Genomic DNA, 16,305 nt, shown 5'->3' with positions numbered 1-16,305 from the left:
CCTAGGAAAACCTCCGGCCTAAAGAAGTAATCTGAAGTTAGCCCCATCTTCCTCTAAACCCACTTGGTAGGGTTTTGAAAATCTCCTCCATGAACATAATACACTTGACATGAATTCATGGAAGTAAATGAGGTTAACAGGATCTGACCAACATCTTAGTGTATCTTCCAAAGGCTGGGCAGTGTATCCATAATGAGGAAAGGAATATGAAATGCTCACAAATCCCATGATTAAAATGCCTCTTGGTCTATAAATCGTGTTTCCCTGCTGTTCATAGCTCTGAAAAGGATTAGAGAGAAACCTACTCCTGGGTGTGACAACTGGGGTCACTGAAGATTAGATGTTGCCAGGAGCCCACAGAGTCTGCCCTGCAGAAAGCAGTGAAATGATCAAACCCCCACTCCTTCTGCTGGAATATTTACTGTTGACACAAGAGTTCAGCTGTAGACTATGAGCAAAAACCTTCTGTCAATCCCTTTCAGTCCTTAATGGGACAAAAAGAGCTAGAGATCTTTCAAAACAGTTGAAGATTGCTAACTGACAGGGAGCTGGGAGAAGTGCAACTAGCATATGGGTAATTTTTAAGGCTACTTTTAAGTGTGAAGCCCTTTGACTGGTTCTCTGTCTCGTGGGTGTCCCGAAATTTCCATCTCACTGAAATTTGGAAAAGAATTCAGGTTCTATCTTTCCCCAGAGAGGGGAGGCAGCCACAAGCTTTACAAACCCAGAGTTTGTACATACGGCAAAGTTAGATTCGCTTACTTTTGGAGCCTGACAATACTTGATACCTGATAAAAATCACTGTCAAATAACATTTATAAGAACCCAGTTGCATGAGATGGGGTACTATGTTGAGGATCACAAACAGTTACAGCAAAGGCCTCCAGGTGCCCAGAGTTTAGGGCAAGCAAATGAGCATATAGGAAAGGCAAAATTTAAAAATGGCAGAGCAAATTTGAATGGACCAAGTAACTGCTTTGCCATTGTACATTCTTCCTATCCCCTGTCACCCATCCATCTATCCATCCCCCCAAAACATACCCCAACCCTAGTGACAAAGGTGGAGGCAAAGCCTGGAAGGACAGTCCACAGGTACTGAGATGCTCAGGGTTGGGAAGGACTTTGATGCATGTGAAACCCAATCCATGGTACCTTTGAATTTCCTCTGCCATGGCTCCACCAAGTAATTACTTGGCACATGTCCTAGGACCTTCAGGGACTGGGAATCCACCGCTTTGTAAGACAAACAAAAAAAAAACCTCAACATATTTAGGCAGATAAAACATATTTAGGCAGATATAACAAAAAATTCTTCCTTGTAAGGACAAATCCACTTCCCCAGAGCCTGTTGCTTCTGGTTGCATCTTTTAGGGCCACAGAGAAAAAAAAAAAATCAACATTCCTCTTCCATAAGACAATCCTCTAATATTTGAAGACTGTTATCTCAGCCCTTCAGGTCTTTTCTTCAGCTACACAGCCCTATTTCCTAAACGTCCAGATTTCATTTCCACATTTTGATCCAAACTTTCTCCTGAATGTGTCCTAGTTGCTTTATATTTATCTTAGTCTACATTCCCCAGAACTTAACACAGTATTCCAACTAAGGTCTGACCAAGGCAAATTAGAGTGGGGTTCTTACCTCCCCCACCAGAGATACTTCTCTTAAGACTGGCTTTTTGGTAGCCACATCAAACTGCTAACTCCTACTGAGCTGATACAGCCACTTTAAAGTAGCCAAGTCATACTTCAAAACCATTATTTCTTACCAAGTAATGTAGCTATCTGGGTTATCCAGACCTCTTCTATCCCTCACCCAAAGACCATCCATAAGCCTCACCCCACCAACATAAAAGCACAAGAAATAGGTAAAGTTTTCTGTTTTGTACATTCCTTTGAAAAAGCTGAAAATTATTTGATTTGCCCATGTCTCCTCAAAATACCCCAGGTCAAAAATTGTCATCTCAAAACGTTATGCAGCTCGGTGAGCTAATTTCGTGAATCTTTAAATCCCATGAAGGATACCTAATACGTTAAACCATTAAATGGATCCTGCCTAATTAACAGTAAATCCTAGAGGAAAGAGTGCAGGTCTGTCATTAGAGCCACCTGAGTCTGAATCTCAGCCATATTCATAAAGTGCTGTTGGCCCAGGACAACTTATTCTGAGTCTTGCTTTCCTCCCCGAGAAATGGGGCTAATACATCCATCTTGCCATGTCCTTGTATAAAGTACTTGACACAATGCCTGGTCTGTGGCGGATGGGCAGTAAATGATATGCTTCCCCTCGCAGCACAGATTATTACAGCTTACACCCCATTTCCCTTAGTAGGTTCCTAGCTCTTAGAGAAAGGGCCTGGGACTTGCTTGTCTTCACATCCCCCAGACCCTCAACACCAGTTTAAGCAGACACACATTCCTCTTGAATATAAATGTGAGCATTTGGCTTTAAATTCAGTTGTATATCATATAGAAATCATTACATTTCTGCTCTGGCCTCTCAGTTTCAAAGGGATATTTTTTAATTCCCAGGGAATTACCTATTATAAAGATTATAAAAGATTACCTATTATAAAAAAAAGAAAAAAGATAGACTCTACTCAAGTCTCGGGCAATCGTGTTCAAATGGTGCTCTAAGTCTCGGAGAACAGGTTGACATTGACATTTCTAATATTCTTAATGTTGACCCAATTTTAAGCTCTATTTCTCTCCTCAAGTAACCGTGTTTCAAGACACAGCCAGAAAACAGGAGGGGCAGGACGAGGCTCTGATGGGGAAAGCCAACCTCTGATATATCCAATTTCTGACCTATGGCTCAGTCAGCTCAAGGAAAGTTTTGTGGATCCCCAGTGTCTTCCCAGGGCGACAGACACTCCTACACGGCCTCAACCAGGCTGAGGTAATTGTTACTGTTATGGCTTTAACGATGTGAGTGGGAGAAGATGAGAATTCTGAAAGAGATTTATTTACTGCAAAGCATCCCAAATATCTCATTAATCTGCTTTTCATTTGGCAAACTCTTCCTTCATTAAAAGTGCCATGCTCTGCTCTGCAGTTTATGACAAAGCAAAACTGTCTCTGGGAGGCAAAGCAGCAAAATGGAAAGAATGTGGGCTCTGGAACAAATTAGACGTGAGTTTGATTTCCAAGTGTGCTACTTACTTGTTCTGTGACTGTGGGCAGTTTTCCTTAGCCTGTTAGAACCCCATCTTCCTCATCTGTCAAGAGAAGATGATTGTCCTGTCCTGGTTTATGAATATTGAGATCAGCCCTAGGCCCTAGGGCACTATGTTTGTTTCTCCTTTAAGGTTCAATGGTCACCTGCAAAAGGAAGATCATAATATTACCAACTTCATACACTTCGTGATGAGGATTTAAATGGGTGAATGTATGTAAACTAATTAGAACAGAGTCTGGCACAGAGGAAGTTCTGTGTAAGTGTGTGCTATCATCATCATTAAGGATTAAATGACACACATAAAGGACGCTTTGAATAGGGACTTGCACCTGTTACATATGAGGTGCTCAATAAATGTATGGGAAAACATCTCCCCTCCCAACTAGAGACTTTTCCTTGGGGTCTGAAGAAACTCCTTGGGTGAGAGGAGCTTTTCAAAATTATATACTCAGGGCTTCCCTGGTGGCGCAGTGGTTGAGAGTCCGCCTGCCGATGCAGGGGACACAGGTTCGTGCCCCTGTCCGGGAAGATCCCACATGCCGCCGAGCGGCTGGGCCCGTGAGCCATGGCCGCTGAGCCTGCGCGTCTGGAGCCTGTGCTCCATAACAGGAGAGGCCACAACAGTGAGAGGCCCGCGTACCCACCCCCAAAAAAATTATATACTCAGAACTTTAGAGAAAGAGGGATCACATAGCTAAAACCTGTTTACAAAGAAACAGACCGACGGACGTAGACGGGGAGAGCAGGGATGAGAGGTAGAGAAGGGAGCTTCCCTGGTAAGGTGGCACAGTTATCAGAAAAGAAAATTCCAGGTCTCCTAATACCCAGATGACTACATTCTTTTCCCCAGGTCATGCTGCCTTTTAAGTGTTGTCTTGATTGAGAAACACCTTCCTACAAACAGAGTTCAAATTGTCAGGTGATCTCTGATCTTCTTTGAGGTTCTAATAAAATGAGAATAAAGAAAAGACATGGACTCAGGATGGTTTAGGAAGATGCTGGGAATGTAAAGGGAGAGAATGGCTCCCCCCAAAAATCCCAATTCAGAGCAGGGACTATTTACCTCACTCTGGACAGTAAAATAAGGGCAGTGCACCCAGATACTTGCCACCCACAAATCCAAATCCAGGAAGCTCTGCCTCCCTTGGTTAATTTTAAACGCTGCTTTTATATCGCAGTTTAGATTTGTTTTGTTTTGTATGTACAGTATCAGTGAGCTCCAGATTCCTTATTCCTTAGCTCTAGGAATGAGAGCCCTTTCCAGCTGATTTGGTGTCACTCACCACTGAGGGAGGTAGAATATTCCTCTTCCGATTGGAAATACTTTATTTCAGTGGGTCTCCTTCATTTCTTTCCCTTCAATCAGGGAGATAGATCTCACCTAGGGTGTTCTGCCTTTCAAAGCAGTTTTCACTTCAATAACTAAGATTTTTAAATTTTTTTCAAGTAACCAAAGAAACAGAAGCCAAGAGTACAAGAAAGAGAGCACAGAAAAATAGAAGGGAAAAAACATCAGCCCCAGGGTGAACACAAATATTGATATTTAGGGTCCCCTAAGCTTGAGTCTAGGCTCTATTTTGTGCTGAAATTCTGGGCTCCTCTGGCAGCTAATAGGTACAAATGTCTGCCAAAAAACGCTAATAAGTATTTTCATGAGGAACCAAGGGGAGGACAAGGTGATGGTCTTAATACAGTTTTAATGTTCCCCAGCTCTGTCCATGGCCTACCTACCCTCATGGACTCAGTGCTAAAAAGAGAAGGCTGCCCATCTAAAAATAAAGAGAAGGCATACTAACAATCCTGCCCTGCTATGAGATCCATGCATATCCCAAAAGGGGGAAGACTGCATGTCCTGCTTCTGCCTGGCTCACATCAGGAACTCCAAGAGAGAAATCAGAGACAGAGGCAAGAACAGTACCAGGGAAGGCTGCCCAACTGAGAGCAAAATCTGTGTCCCCTATGAGGGCAACCAGCCTACCACCACGGGGGCTGAAGCGGGGGAGGAAGGGAATGCATCATGGAACCCACAGGAGGCGGACAGAACTGGAGCACGTGTAGGAGACAACCCCTGGGACTCCGCTGGGGCTGGGTGGGGAGGACATGGAGATTTGTAATAGCCAAAGAGATAAAAAGCTAAAAATACGGGTTATTACCATTGCTGTGACCCCTTTTAAAACTCCAGGCTATCGTGGCCTGAGAAAATGGGTTGACATTGGTAATATCACCTCCTTCTGTTATTTCTCTACAATTTAATCTGCACACAGTGTTGTAACGAGGATCCCTAGTGGGCTGTATTCATCCAGACTAAATCTCTTCTGATGCAGGTGTTCCCAGTAAAAGAAATACGATTCTTGATTCTTAGAATTTAATTATGTGCTGCTCTTTGTATATTAAAGTAGTTCAAACTACTGTACCACTGGGGTATATGATTTGTATTACTTTTCCTATAAGTGGGATGGGCTGGTAAAGAATCATGCATTTTCTCACGAAGGTTCCCTCGCAACTAATCACACACGTTTGAGAAATAGCAGGTCAGGACTAGAGGCACCGTGTGTGTCCATGAGACAATTTCTCTGCAAAGAAGCAATATAATATAAAGAACGGTTAAATCAATGAAACAAGGACACCATTAGACTGAGGCGGCTCTAATACATTAGCAGCCTACATAAGCAAACCAAAACCTAAGCCTGTAATGCCTCAAGGTTAAGAAAGTGAAACCTAAGGACAACCAATCGCAGACAGCCAATTCAGCTTTTCCAAATAATGCAACTGCTTCAGCCAATCAGATAATTCCCTCGCTTTGCTCTCCCTGCATCTTCTCTACAGAAGTCTTTCTCCCAGCTCCCGTATGGGGAGCATCCTAACCATTTCCCATTCAGTGCTGCCTGATTCAAATCAATTTTTGCTGAAATAAACTCTTAAAATTTGAATATGCCTCAGTTTATCTTTTAACAGAACTAAGCAACACTAGTCCAGAAGATACACCAAAAAGCATTATTATTAGCTAGAGCCTAGCCTTAACCTGTCTGGGTCTCAGTTTCCTCATGAGTTAAAAAAAAATTTGCAGTTAAAAAGATTTCATATGCCACCCCTTGGAGTTCTTGTGAGGGCCAAAAGAGTATTTGAAACATCTTCTAACATTTTCTACTATAAAAATAAGAGGCCACCTAGTCCATTGGAGTAATGGAACTTTGTTTTCAGGTAAGTTAAAATACCTGCTTCCTTAATTATTAAATTTACAATTTAATAATTTATAAAATGTATCACTCCAGCTCCTAATTCTTATGTGATGACATGAAGTACAAAGGCAAAGAAAAGAAAAAGACCAAATCCCCTTCAATCACAGTATCTGGGCAGTTCTGGCTCATATTAGAAATCTCTGTATGATGTTACATTCTAACATATGATATTAAGCTTTCTTTCAGAGAATAAAGAAAATATGTGCCAATATTAAGTTATTCTGGCCATTGTTGTCTTAAATGAATGTGGGTGTCTTCTTAAGGCACTTTATACAAATCAATATGCCACCAACCTAGTGATATGTGGCCACCCACACCAAAAGTACGACTAGAGAGAAGCATCCATCCCATGAAAAAAACTAGTGACTTTTAGTGAACAGAATAAGGAAGAAATTAAATTGGAGTCTGTGGGTGGTGACAGCAGAAGAAGTGGGTCATCCTTTTAAACCTCATTTCCTCCGAAGTTTTATGTTAAAGAGGCCCAACCACCAAAAAGTGAGTTTCCATATTGCCTAGGGAAAACGATGTCAAAGTAATTTGAATATTTTTCAAATAACTTTCCTTAATACCCTATGCAACTGAGAAATCCCACAGGCCTGTAAACCTTAACAAAGCCATTGTTTCCAGCTCTAAACCCTGCCTTTGGGTTTGGCTTTCTCCCTTTCTTTATGGATGAATGACATTTTCAATCAAGTTGTTTTTCTTCTTACTCTGGGAACCAAGCTCATTTTGCATAAACATAATCCTCTCTGGCATAAAGCCAGAGATTTTCAGGCTCTCTGGCTTTACCTTCCCTTTCTCATCACTACTAGAACATGAGAGTCACACTCCAGGAATCTCAGGGGGTGCAGGAGAGATGCTGTGCAGTGTGATGCAAGTTGCTTCTGAAATCTTAAGAGCAGAGTCACCTCAGAGAAGATGCTTCACACCCAAGTCAGGTTCTCAACTGTAAACCATGTATAATAGTGACACTAGTAAGAATCAGATGAGACTTCACTCAATGACTGCTCCTCTATGAATGCTATCCTGTCCACTTTCCCCCTCCCTGAATGAGAATGGCCCACTCGCCACCTTTGCCTCCACCACTGAGGTGTATACAAGCTTTGATCACAATGTTTCCGTCATTTACTTGCTTTTTTTTTTGGCCGTGCGCCTTGTGGGGGGATCTTAGTTCCCGGACCAGGAATGGAACCTGGGCCCCCTGCAGTGGAAGCACAGAGTCCTAACCACTGGACCAGCAGGGAATTCCCTCATTTACTTGTCTATATTTCTATCTACCCTCACCAGACTGAAGACTTTTACAGGGCAGTACCTTTGTCTTATTTATTTTAGAAATCCCCAAACCATGCTTGCCAATGTTTGTTATGTAATAGGCTCTAAAGAAATGTCTGTTGAAGGATTAATTTGTTAATTGACTGACTAGTTGATTGATTGAATGAATGCCACAGATGAAAGCACCTTAGAAACCTCCTATCGCTAGACAAATGTAAGTCATTATTATGTGGAATTCCATAAATTAGCTTTGAACTTGAGGTAATTAGGCAATTGCTCAAAGTCAAGAGGTAATGGATCTTTTAAATGTTCTTATTTCATATCATCCTTTGTTTTTGTTTATTTATTTAATCCAGACAGCTGCCAAGAATTTACACATCTTAAGATAATAACACACTAAAAAAAAAAACAGTCCCTGCCACAGAAATACTGAGAAATATTCTGCTGGCTAAATTAGAACCGACTCTTAGAGACACAATGATGAAATCACAGACTTTAAGTTCTTTCTCGAGTACAAACTGGTGTCCTGGGGAGACCATTAATGCTAACGCCAACACAGAACAATGAGGGGACTGTCCTCAGATGCCCATTTTGTTTTTACCAGTTGCTCTCAATATGAGAGTACTTACAGGAAGTAGCTGGGTGTTTGGTTTTTTTTTTTTTTTCATTATTCACTTCATAAATATTGGACACTAGCTGTGTGTTGGCTAAATATAAGAGATGCAAACAAGGATTTCAAGGTGGCGTGTGGGTTGCATGAAAGGTTCTTGACAAGATTACATATCCCATAACCAAGGCAGAATGAAATGCCATAAGACAAACAGAAATACAAAACTCCCCAGTGCAGTAACAGGCCCCCGGAGAAGATCAGAAAAGACTCCATGGAGGAGGTGGTAACTGTGATAAATTAGGCTTTGGACAATACGTCAATCCACATAGACAGGGAGAACAGCGTGGTGGGACTGGGGAAGAGTGGGGATTCCAAGGAGGAATGATGCTATACAGAAATTACACAAGGGAGGGCCAGCTCCCATGGCTGTTTTTAGTCTTCATTTCCAGAAGTTTCCATTCCATGTGCTCCTGGTATGCTAATTTGACTCAGGTAATAACCAATTTGACATTAGTGTATTTAATGTAAAATAACACTGATATCATTACTATAAATCTCTCTTTTCACAGCAGCAATAAATATTATCTTGAAGCAATAGATCGAATACTACATTTATATAATATCCCTAGAGAAATTATTCAAAATTGAAGCACATTTTGAGTATATTATAATTACATTTTCTTTAATTTTCCATGGAATTCAAAACAAATACTTCTCAGCGTTTTCTGAAAATGATCTGTGCTTAACATGGAAAAACCTTTTAATTACTATAGCATAACATCTTGCCAACTTCTACATCATTTAATCCTTGCCAGATTCTGATTCTAGCATTAGAATTAGCTTCTCTGGAATATTTTTACGAACTGGGAATGGACATGTTTAACTGTATAACATTTCTTAACTTCATCAAATTCTAGAACAGCCCCTTCAATCTGTGATAGAAATAAAGAATCAGTTTAATGGTATGTCTCTCAAACTAATGTTCTGAAGGATATTAACAGGTGTTTCATTAAAAAATGAGAAATGTTAATGGAACAAAGTTAAGTAAAGATTTCCACACTTATGTGTGGAATCTAAAACATTCAACAAACTAGTGAATAAAACAAAAAGAAGTCAGACTAGCAGATACAGAGAATGGACTGGCGGTTGCCAGTGAGGAGAGGGAGGGGGGAGGGGCATTATAGGGGTAGGGGATTAAATATGGGGTTATTATCGGATTATATGAAATCACGTGTATGAAACTTTTGAAAATTGTAAAGCATTGTAGAATTTAAAGAATCTTTCATTCAATAAAATAGTTAAAATTTTTTTAATTTTAAAAAATATTCACTTAGATTTGAATAGGGAAGATTACCTGAATATATATTTGGACTGCTCATAGAGTAGGTGATTCAATACCTGACAAAATAAAGGGTACACCTTTTCCAACTAGACACCTCGGAAGTCTATAACTTTACTCCAACAATATCACCTTTATTCAAAATATTTCTGAACACCTCTTTAGTTTATGACATAGACTTTAGTTTAAGACATAGACTCAGTGGTGACAACTTTTCATCATTTATGGGTAGATTTGATTTGGAGAATAGACAAAGACATTCAGAGCCAGATCTGGAAAATAAGGTAAATGGCCTTTTGATCACCTGGAATCTTCCTGTGAAGTAATGACACCAACTTTCTTGTGTAACTTATGAAGTGGTTCCAAAACCAGTAAGATAGGAAGAATTCCAAAGTGTTTTAAATAATGGTAGCATCATTAGAAAAGATATCTTTCTCCAAAAAGAATGTGACAAATTAAACTTTTTATTATGAACATTTAGATATGGCTGTTCAAAATAGTTCTCAATCCCTTTTTTCACATTTTGTTCAAAAGTAACTTGTCAACTTAAGGCAAATTCCTAAAGATACATACCTACCTACCAAATGGGTTATTTCCCTTTCAAGTATTGTTTGAAAGGAGAAATGAGACTTACTCTGTCAGCTCTGGCTCCCTCCCCTTTACAGGGTAGAAAAAAACCTGAGAGAAGAAAAAGACAAGACAAGATTGGGGGTTGGGATATGGGAGGTAGTCAGCAGATATTATCAATGGCCTGGAGGTCAATCAGATTCACAAGGCAAAAGGATTGTTTCATAATCTCCCAATACCTCTCAAATCAACCAGGCAAACCTCTGATGGTTTCCAGTCATAATAGTTACATTACATGAATTTTAAATAACCTTAAAGCTACGGTCCTTTTGGCCCTGAGCAATACAGCAATGGGCATTTAAGGCACCTGGCTTCCAACACCCATCCTGCCCCTGCTGGTGGGGCCTTAGCACCTGAGATAGAGAACTCTGTTTTGTTCATTAATGAATCCCAAGCATTTACAACATATACTCATAGGTGCTCAATAAACACTTCAAGTAAGAAGGCTTACTCTCACTAGGCCTCAATTTCCTTATGTGTTAAAGAAGGATATTACCTTAGACCAAGAGATTCCTATCATAATCATGAACTTACTAATGGAGACTCATCATTTTTTCTTTCCTCTGCTTTCCAGTGGCAAAAACCTTTCCCCAAACTATACCAAAGAGCCAATGGTCAGCTGTCTCTTCCTCACGCCTGACTACCATCTATATTATCAACAGACATTTTGCTTTCATAAACTCAAGATTTTCCAGAAATGAGGAGGTGTAGCTAAGATGATGGAGTAGGAAGAGGTGAGCTCACCCTGAGCTCACTTCCTCCCATGGGCACACCAATACTACAACTATTTACAGAGCCACTATTGATGAGAATGACCTGAAGACTAGCAGAAAAGATTTCCCAACTAAATATATAAAGAATCACAATGAGGACTTCCCTGGCGGCACAGTGGTTAAGAATCCACCTGCCAATGTAGGGGACACGGGTTCGATCCCTGGTCTGGGCAGATCCCCGATGCAGCAGAGCAACTAAGCCCATGAGCCACAGCTACTGAGGCTGCGCTCTAGAGCCTGTGAGCCACCACTACTGAGGCCCACGTGCCACAACTACTGATGCCCGCGTGCCTAGAGCCTGTGCTCTGCAACAAGAGAAGCCACCGCAATGAGAAGCCCACGCACCACAACGAAGAGTAGCCTCCACTCACCGCAGCTAGAGAAAGCCCGCACGCAGCAATGAAGACCCAACACAGCCAAAAATAAATAAGTTAAAAAAAAAAAAAGAAGAATCACAATGAGATGGGTAGGAGGAGTGGAGATGTAGTAAACTCAGGAGCCATACCCCTGGGGTAGGTGACCCACAACTGGAAGGATAACCACAACTACAGAGGTTCCCTCCAAGGAGCAAGAGTTCCAAACACCACATTGGGCTCCCCAGCCAGGGGGTCCTGCACTGGGAAGATGAGCCCCCAGAACAACTGGCTTTGCAGGTCAGCAGAACTTGTATATGGGAGAGCCAGAGGGCTCTGGGAAATAGCTTAAAGGGCACATGCAAAATTTCACATACTCCAAATCCCTGTGCAGAAGCAGTAATTTGAAAGGAATTTGGGTCAGACCCACTTGCTGATCTTGGAGAGCCTCCCAAAGAGGCAAGAGGCTAATGGGACTCCCCCTGGGGACATAAACACTGGTGGCAGCCATTTGGGGGAGCTTGTTCTACCATGAGGACACTGGAACTGGTAAGCACCACTTTGGAGTCCATCTGCTAGATTATTAGTGCCAGGGACTTACCAGCCCACCCAGTGCCAGCCCCGAGCCTCCCTGGCCCCACAGCCAGCCTAGTAGGGACCCAGCCCTGACAATCAGAGAGCCAACACTGGCCCCAGGACCCACAAGGCCACACAGCCAGCCATGCTGAGACTTATCCCCACCCACAAGCAGGTCAGCACAAGGTAAGCCTGGCAGCCAACCTGGCTGGGGGGTGTGGAGGTCAAACCCTGTCTACTAGCACACCCACAACAGTCAGCCCCACCATAAAGAAGGGCCCACACAGCCCACAAAAGGGTACCCCTAAAGCATATATCTCTGAAGACCACAGGGGAACGTGCTGCTAGGCCCCATAGTATGTCTCTAATATGGCCACTTCTCCAAGATTGGGAAGCATAACCAATCTACTGAATACATAGAAATAAACAGAGAAGTAGGCAAAATGAGGAGACAGAGAAATATATTCCAAATGAATAAACAAGACAAACATCAGAAAAAGAACTAAATGAGGTGGAGATAAGCAGTCTACCCAATAAAAAGTTCAAGGTAATGATCATAAAGATGCTTAACGAACTCAGGTCAAGAATAGAAAAACATAGTGATAAATTTAACAAAAAGCTAGAAAATATGAAGAAGAAGCAAACAGAGCTAAAGAATACAATAACTGAAATAAAAATACACTAGAAGGAATCAACAGTAGATCAGATGATACAGAGGAACAGCTCAGTGAATTGGAGGACAGAGTAGTGGAAATCACTGAAGGTGAACAGAAAAAAGAATTTTTTTTAATGAGGATAGTTTAAGACATCTCTGGAACAACATCAGGAGTATAAACATTCACATTATAAGGGTCCTAGAAGTAGGAGAGAGAAAGGAACAGAGACTTTATCTGAAGAAATAATAGCTGAAAACTTTCCTAACCTGAGGGAAGGAAACAAACATCCAGTTCCAAGAAGCACAGAGAGTCCCAAATAGGATTAACCCAAAGAGGTCCACACCAAGATACACTGTAATTTAAATGGCAAAAATTAAAGATAAAGAGTCTTAAAAGCAGCAAGAGGAAAGCAGCTAGTTACACACAAGGGAACTCCCATAAGACTGACTTTTCAGCAGAGTCAGCTGACTTTTCAGCAGAAACTTTGCAGGCCAGAAGGGAGTGGCATGATATATTCAAAGTGATGAGAGGAGGGAGTTCCTTGGCAGTCCAGTGGCTAGGACTCCATGCTTTCACTGCTGAGAACCTGGGTTCAATCCCTGGTCGGGGAACTAAGATCCCACAAGCCACACGTCACAGCCAAAAAAAAAAAAAAAGTGATGAAGGAAAAAACACAACCAAGAATACTCTAACTGTCAAAGCTGTCATTCGGATATAAAAGAAAGATAAAGAGTTTTACAGACAAACAGAAGCTAAAAGAGCTCAGCACCACTAAACCCACCTTACAAGAAATGTCAAAGGGACTTATCTAAGCAGAAAAGACCAGAATTAGAAATATAAAAATTATAAAAGGAAAAATTCCATTGGTAAAGGCAAACATACAGTAAAGGTAGGAGATCAATTACTTATAAAGCTAGTAGGAAGGTTGAAGACAAAAGTAGTAAAAATCATCTTTATCCACAATAAGTAATTAAGGGATACATAAAAAGATGTAAAATATGATGTAAAAAACATTAAGCATGCACAGGGCAACAGCGGGTGAGTAAAAATGCAGGGTTGTAAGAATACATTCAACCTTAAGAGATCATCAACTTAAAATAAACATATATATATATATATATGGTCACCACAAACAAAAACCCATAACAGATACAAAAATAGAGAAAAAGGAGTCCAAACACAATATAAAGGTAGCCATGAAATCACAAGGGAAGGCAGCAAAAGAAGAAAGGAAAAAAAAGAACTACAAAAACAACTCCAAAACAATTAAGAAAATGGCAAAAAGTACATACCTATCAATACTTACTTAAAATATAAATGGACTAGATGTTCTAGTCAAAAGACATAAGGTACCTGAATGGATCAAACAAAACAAGACCCATATATATGCTGCCTACAAGGGACTCACTTCAGATCTAATGACACACAGAATAAATGTGTGGGGATGGAAAAAGGTATTACACGTAAATGGAAATTAAAAGAAAGCCAAAATACAATACTTAAATCTGACAAAATAGACTTTAAAATAAAGACTGTTAAAAATCCACAAACAATAAATGCTGAACAGGGTGTGGAGAGAAGGGAACCTGTTGGTGGGAATGTAAATTGGTGCAGCCACTATGGAGAACAATTTGGAGGTTCCTTAAGAAACTAAAAAGAGAGCTACCATGTGATCCTGCAATCCCACTCCTGGGCATATACCTGGAGAAAAACATGGTTCAAAAGGATACAATGTTCACTGCAGTGCTGTTTACAATAGTCAAGACATGGAAGCAACCTAAATGTCCATCAACAGAAGAATGGATAAAAAAGATGTGGTACATATATACAATGGAATATTACTCAGCCATTAAAAAGAATAAAATAATGCCACTTGCAGCAACATGGACAGACCTAGAGATTGTCATACTGAGTGAGCTAAGTCAGACAGAGAAAGAGAAATATCATGTGATATTGCTTATATGCGAAATCTTAAAAAATGATACAAATGAACTTATTTACAAAACAGAAACAGATTCACGTACTTAGAGAATGAACTTATGGTTACCGGGGGGAAGGGTGGCAGGAGGGATAGTTAGGGAGTTTGGGATTGACATGTACATACTGCTATATTTAAAATGGATAACCAACAAGGACCTACTGTATAGCACAGGGAACTCTGCTTAATATTCTATAACAATCTAACTGGGAAAAGAATTTGAAAAAGAATAGATACATGTATATGTATAACTGAATCACTTTGCTGTACACCTGAAACTAACACAACATTATTAATCAACTATACTCCAATATAAAATAAAAAGATAAAAAATAAAATAAAATAAATAAAATAAAGACTGTTACAAGAGACAAAGGAGGACACTACAAAATGATCATCGATCAATCCAAGAAGGAGATATAACAATTGTAAATATATATGCACCCAAAATAGGAGTGCCTCGATATATAAGGCAAATATTAACAGACATAAAGGGAGAAATAAACAATAACACAATAATAGTAGGGGACTTTAACACCCCACATACATCAATGGACAGATCATCCAGACAGAAAAATCAATAAAGAAACACTCACCTTAAATGACACATTAGACCTCATGGACTTAATAGATATCTATAGAACACTTCATGCAAAAGCAGGAGAATACACAATCTTTTCAAGTTCACGTGGAACATTCTCCAGGATAGATCACATGCTAGGCATAAAACAAGTCTCAACAAGTTTAAGAACATTGAAATCATACGAAGCATTTTTTCTGACCACAATGCTATGAGACTAGAAATCAACTACAAGAAAAAAACTACAAAAAAACACAAACATGTGGAGGCTAAGCAATAGGCTACTGAACAACCAATGGGTCACTGAATAAATCAAAGAGGCAATCAAAAAATACCTGGAGGCAAATGAAAATGGAAACAATGATCCAAAATCTATGGGACACAGCAAAAGCAGTTCAAAGAGGGAAGTTTATAGCAATACAAGCCTACCTCAGTAAACAAGAAAAATCTCAAATAAACAACCTAATTTTACCTAAAGGAACTAAAAAAAGAAAAAACAAAACCCAAAATTAATAGAAGGAAAAAAATCATAAAGCTCAGAGCAGAAATAAATGAAATACAGAGACTGAAAAACCAAAAGATCAATGAAACTAAGAGCTGGTCTTTGACAAGATGAACAAAATTGATAAACCTTTAGCTAGATTAACCAAGAAAAAAATATAGGGCCCAAGTGACTAAAATCAGAAAGGAAAGAAAAGTTACAACAAACATCACCAAAATAAAAAGTATCATAAGAGATTACTACAAACAATTATATGCTAAAAATACGGACAACCTAGAAGAAATGGATAAATTCCTAGAAACACACAATCCTCCAAGACTGAATCAGGAAGAAATAAAAAATATGAACAGACCAATTACCAGGAATAAAATTGAATCAGTAATAAACAAACAAACAAACAAAACTCCAAACAAAGAACAGTCCAGGAACAGATGGCTTCACAGGAGAATTCTACCAAACATTTAGAGAAGAGTTAACGCATATCCTTCTCAAACTATTCCCCAAAACTGCAGAGGAAGGTACTCATTGTGAGGCCAGTATTACCCTGATACCAAAACCAGGTACCAAAGACACCACAAAAAAACAAAATTGCAAGCCAATATCACTGATGAATATAGAAGCAAAA

General features: G+C 40.0%; 1 protein-coding gene across 2 annotated transcripts in view; it reads right to left on the bottom strand.

Moving 5' to 3' along the window:
* Positions 1–1,108: 1,108 nt before the first annotated feature.
* HSD17B4 (hydroxysteroid 17-beta dehydrogenase 4) overlaps positions 1,109–16,305 on the bottom strand; it is a 144,687-nt gene continuing 129,490 nt past the window's right edge. Inside the window, exons 25-26 of one of the 2 annotated variants that reach the window (XR_016392750.1) lie at positions 3,160–16,305; positions 1,109–1,233 (exon numbers count right to left, since the gene is read on the bottom strand). The exon at positions 3,160–16,305 is cut by the window's right edge and continues 17,796 nt beyond it. The gene's annotated coding sequence lies outside the window, so the exon portion shown is untranslated. Of the gene's footprint in view, positions 1,234–3,159 lie in introns of those variants that run through there. The other variant, XR_016392751.1, reaches the window with a different exon arrangement.

Source organism: Delphinapterus leucas, chromosome 3 (assembly GCF_059928025.1).
Source record: "Delphinapterus leucas isolate spDelLeu-1000000601 "Yukka" chromosome 3, BTC_Dleu_Yukka2, whole genome shotgun sequence".
Taxonomy (NCBI): domain Eukaryota; kingdom Metazoa; phylum Chordata; class Mammalia; order Artiodactyla; family Monodontidae; genus Delphinapterus; species Delphinapterus leucas.
The sequence above is the reverse complement of the archived record's forward strand: the minus strand, read 5'-3'. Positions and strand labels throughout refer to the sequence as shown.